This window comes from Chenopodium album, chromosome 9 (assembly GCF_948465745.1).
Source record: "Chenopodium album chromosome 9, dcCheAlbu1.1, whole genome shotgun sequence".
Taxonomy (NCBI): Eukaryota; Viridiplantae; Streptophyta; class Magnoliopsida; order Caryophyllales; family Amaranthaceae; genus Chenopodium; species Chenopodium album.
In genome coordinates this window covers 32,804,103-32,809,657 of record NC_137842.1, presented here as the reverse complement: position 1 = coordinate 32,809,657, position 5,555 = coordinate 32,804,103, and the positions used below count along the sequence as shown (strand labels likewise).

At 37.2% G+C, this 5,555-nt stretch overlaps 1 long non-coding RNA gene across 1 annotated transcript; it reads right to left on the bottom strand.

Annotated features, from left to right (window-relative positions):
* Positions 1 to 234: 234 nt before the first annotated feature.
* Positions 235 to 2,504, bottom strand: LOC145559714 (uncharacterized). The gene is made up of 2 exons (XR_014092894.1): positions 2,286 to 2,504; positions 235 to 475 (listed from the first exon to the last, which is right to left on the bottom strand). It is a non-coding gene; the product is annotated as an uncharacterized LOC145559714 (long non-coding RNA).
* Between the last annotated feature and the right edge of the window lie 3,051 nt (positions 2,505 to 5,555).

The following is a 5,555-nucleotide window of genomic DNA, read 5'->3' as shown; positions in this document are numbered from 1 at the left end:
GAGTGACGCAAATAGCTGGTCTAATCAAAAATTGCTTTATTTGCGTCACTTGTTTTTTTAATGAGTGACGCAAATGAGGTGAATTTTTTTTTTTTTAATTATAATAATTGCTTGTATATGTTTGTAGTACCTGTTTTCCTTGCTAGTGGTATAAAGTAATATGCTAACGCTAATAATTGAAATTAAAATGCAATATTATTGAATGCAAATGCAAATTTCGGCAGAGTCTCAAAATTTTACAACTCAAAATTATTGATATCATCAACCAACACAAGAACAAAGACCAACCCAAAATGTTGGTACCCCAAATACATTCATTTCAAGCCTAAGAACTAAAACAAAAAAAAGTCTAACAAACAAATGGATTTAGCTAAGTTTAAATCTAAATTTCAACGTTGATCATGAAATAGTTTGACTAAATATCTCGAACCTCATTTATCTCCTCCCCATTATAAGGTATTGTTCTTGAAAAATCCTGTTAACACAACACAAAAACAAAAACTAATCAATTCAAGAGTGTAGCCAATTTAAAATAAATTGATGAATTAGTAGTGAAAGATCTGACAACACATACTAACAAGATCCTCATTACTACGGTGATGTTGAACTGTTTCAAACATATAGTACACGACATAGTAGCCACATCTCACTTCCTCCCAATTTTTGATGACACTACACGCTCGCATCATAGCCACAAAGTCAATAGACTCATTCAACTCATTGCAAACAAGATAAAACCTAAGCATGAAAAATAAGAATACTAATCATATCATTCTCACCACATTTTAAAGAGAAAAACATCTCGGATAAGAACTTAATTCACAATTTTAAAGAGAAAAACAGGCCATTATATTCAGTTTTGATAAATTTATATCCATGATTTAAGGATCATACATATATTAATCAAAATCAATCTTCTTCAATACTTCTTCCTGTAAATTCTGCAATTGCAACTATTACAGTAACTAATGGGAATTCTAGTAACGTATTATTCGAATTTTGCATTATTTACAATGTTATCATCATTCATTAACTCCAGAGTAAGATCATGATACCTTCGATTCGAACACTTGGTGATGAGGACTACTAAAGATTAGATTTCAGCTAGAACTCTACAGAGTTAATATACTGCTGGAAGGTTGGGTGATTATTTCATTATTTGATTAATAACATACACAAAAACTATGGACCAATTTAAGCTACAATTGCTATTAATCACGGCCCTAATAAGTTTAGTCCTGTTTTACCAAAGTTTATATGTCTAGCTTAAACATGTTCATTGTACCTGTCTTCTCATACACAAAACAAAATGAAAATTGCAGTGCTATTATTCTCTTAAAATATGAAATGCAAAAACAGAATGCCATCAACTCATAATCACTTTATCAGTAAGTAGTAATTAACATCATCATTTCAATTTGAGGTAAACAATATCATACACAAAACAAAGGAATAACATTGTGTCATTATTTTGACTACTTCTCTTAAAATTCTTATTCGGTAATGAAGAACTAGATTATGCCACTTCAATTGTAATTTTTTTTTAAAACCTTCAATTGTAATGTTAAATTACCTTTAATATGAGAGAAATCAAGTAAGAAATTAATTATTACCTCAAATTATAGAACAACTAAACCAGAAAATTCACTGAATAACAATAAGATTAGAGTTAATCTAAATATAAGAGAGAGAAACCTTGACATTATCCCCTGCAATTCACAAACAACTCAACAACAAAGTAGCTATCAGCAACAAATTGCCCACTACACTAGGCCAGACCACCGCACTCACCATCAACCACAAGCACCTGCTGCATACCTGCACCAAGTAATTCACTAATCTAACTTTATATCTAGATACAAATTAAACACTCGATCAAACAAGAAAAAGTCAGTATAATTAAGCAATACTCTAGAAGTAATCTGATATAGAAACAAATACTTTATTTTTATAATGGAAAATCTACTAATTTTGTAATAAGAATCTATTATTACACTAAATCAATAATCTGACAAAATTCCAATCAACATATAACAAACTAAACAGAAATTCAACTATAACACCAAATTAATTTTTTAATTTCACGCCAAAATCAATACACACTCATGAAATTAAATTTTGACCCTACATCATCTACTAAGTTAAATTCCTTATAAAATTAAAATCATTTCGCAACTCTAATTACAGTAAAATTAAAAATATCATATAAATCAATAGAATAAAACGATAATTTAATAAAATAGTTTAAATCAATCGAAATTAAATCATTTCGCACTTCTTATTACCTAAAACGATAATTTCGCACCTCTTATTACTGTCAACCATCTCCACTGCTTCCCCTGCTAACCATCAACAGCAACACCAACAAGCAGCAATTCCTTGCTAGCCTCGATGTAGAGTATTTCATCTCGACTATCAGCGGTTTTAATAGTTCGAATTTCGTGGGGGTTTTGGTCGATTTTTGCTCAAAAATAGGGTGTTTTGCCTTGGATTTGCTTGAAAATGGGGGGTTTTGGCTTGGATATTCTGGGGTTTTCAATTACTGGTTAAATTTATTGATTTTGGGGTCAAATTTGTTGGTTTGGGGTCGAATTTATCAGGGTTTTGCTGTTGAAGTCGCTAGGGTTTTGCAGTACGAACGACAACAAGGCAGCGCTGGAGATTCGGCTAGTTAGACGAATTTCTTGAGGTTTTGATGTTGAATTTTAGGGGATTTTTCAGTTGAAGCTGCTAGGGTTTTGAAGTTCGAACGGCGACATGGCAGCAAGAGTGTTTTATATTGAATGTGAGGAAGAGTTGAGTGGATTGTAATTGTAATAGTCATTTGCGTCACTCAATAAAGAAAGAAGTGACGCAATTTACTCACAAAGCTATTTGCGTCACCTGTCAATAAATGAGCGACGCAAATAACATTGTCTTTTGCGTCGTTTTTATTTATGAAAGCGGCGCAAATATGAGTAAGCTGAAATATATCAGACTTTTGCTTCGCTTTGTAGTTAATGTGCAACGCAAATTACTTATAGTGAAGCTAAAATGTATTATTTGCGTCATTTGTTTCTACGAGTGACGCAAATAAGGTGACGCAAATGAGCATTTTTCTACTAATGCGGCCAACCGAAATTACAGTCTTATTTTTAGGCATTTCATGGAACGGTACGTGCTCGGATCACCCTATAATGAGCTCTTAGGATGCGTGATGAAATAATTGATGCTTTTTTAAGAGCCTCCTGGTGACTAGTGTCTGTGAAAAAACATGTAGACTTATGTATGTGAAACAACATCAATGATGAAACAAATTATTATGGCTAACATATGTATACTTCTATGTATTGTTATGTTTGAGGCCCTTTGGGGCGGCCGAGCCCTTTGGGGGGCGATATATGTTTAATGCCCATTCGAGTTAATAAGCCCATTGGATGGGCGGTGATGTGTTTTACGCCCCTTAGGGCTAATGAGCCCCTTTGATGGCGATGATGTGTCTGACACCCCTTAGGGTTAATGAGCTAGTTGGATGGGCGATGATGTGTCTGACACCCCTAAGGGTTAATGAGCCCCTTCAAGATAAGCGATCATGGAAAACTTTGATGCATTCCACCCACCGAAATTGCGAAAAAAAGGCTTCTAGCATGGTGAAAATTCCATTTTTCTGATTACGGTCTCACTTTTAGGAATGTCTTGGAACGGTACATGCTCAGATCAACCAATAATGAGCCCCTAAGATGGGCGATGATATAATTGACGCTTTGAACGAGCCTCCTTGGTAACAAGTGTTTGTGAAGAAACATGTAGATATATGTATTTGAAGCAACATCAATGAATAAACAAATTGTTATGGCTAACTTGTGTATACTTGTATTTATTGTTATGTTTGATGGCCTTTGGGGCGGCCGAGCCCCTTGGGGTACAACGATATATGTTTGGTTCCCCTTAGGGCTAATGAGCCCCTTGGATGGGCGGTGATGTGTCTGACTCCCATAAGGGCTAATGAGCCCCTTAGATGGGCGATGAGGTGTGTGACGCCCTTTAGAGAAAATGAGCCCCTTGGATAGGCGATGATGTGTCTGACACCCCTTAGGGCTAATGATCCCCTTGGATAGGCGATGATGTGTCTGACACCTTGTAGGGCTAATTAGCCCCTTAGATGGGCAATGATGTGTCTGACGCCCCTTAAGGCTAATGAGCCTCTTGGATGGGCGATGATGCGTCTAACGCCCTTTAGTTCTAATGTGCCCATTGGATGGGTGATGATGTGTATGACGCCCCTTAGGGCTAGGATGGGCGATGATGTGTTATAGCCCTTAGGGCTAATGAGCCCCTTGGATTGGCGATGATGTGTCTGACGCTTCTTAGGGCTAATGAGCCCCTGGGATTGGCGATGATGTATCTGACGGCCCTTAGGGCTATTGAGCCACTAAGATAGGCGATGATGTGTCTAACGCCCCTTAGGGATAATCAGCCCCTTGGATGGGCGATAATGTGTCTAACACCCCTTAGGGCTAACTAGCCTCTTGTATGGGCGATGATGTGTGTGAATCCCCTTAGGGTTAATGAGCCCCTTGGATGGGCTATGATGTGTCTGACACCACTAAGACTTAATGAAACCCTTCTAGATAGGCGATCATGGAAAACTGTGATGCATTCGGGCCACCAAAATGGCGAAAAAAGGCTTCTAGTTTGGTGAAAATGCCATTTTTCTTATTATGGTGTCATTTTTAGGCATGTCTTGGAACAGTTCGTGCTCAGATCACCCTAAAATGAGATCTAGGATGGGCGATGATATTATTGACGCTTTCTAAGACCCTCTTGAATGACAAGTGTTTGTGAAGAAACATGTAAACAAATGTATTTAAAGCAACATCAATTAAAAAGAAAATTGTTATGGCTAACTTATGTATAATTGTATTTATTGTTATGTTTAAAGCCCTTTGGGGCAGCCGAGCCCCTTAGGGTTGAGCGATATATGTTTGGTGCCCCTTCGGGCTAATGAGCCCCTTGGATGGGCGGTGATGTGCCTTACTCCCATTAGGGCTAATGAGCCCCTTAGATGGACGATAATGTGTCTGACGCCCTTTAGGGCAAATAAGCCCCTTGGATGGGCGATGATGTGTCAGACACCCCTTAGGGCTAAAGAGCCCCTTAGATGGGAGATGATGTTTCTTACACATCTTTGGGATAATAAGCCCGTTTTAGATAGGCAATCATGGAAAACTTTGATGCATTCGGTTTGGCCAACCGAAATTGCGAAAAAAAGTCTTTAGCATGGTGAAAATGCCATTTTCTGATTACAGTCTTATTTTTAGGCATCTCTTGGAACGGGACGTGCTCGGATCACCCCATAATGAGCCCCTAGGATGGGTGATGAAATAATTGACGCTTTTTAAGAGCCTCCTGGTGACAAGTGTCTGTGAAAAAACATGTAGATTTATATATTTAAAGCAACAAAAATGAAGAAACAAATTGTTATGTCTAACTTATGTATACTTCTATGTATTTTTATGTTTGATACTCTTTGGGGCGGAGCCCTTTGGGGGGCGATATATGCTTAGTGCAAATTC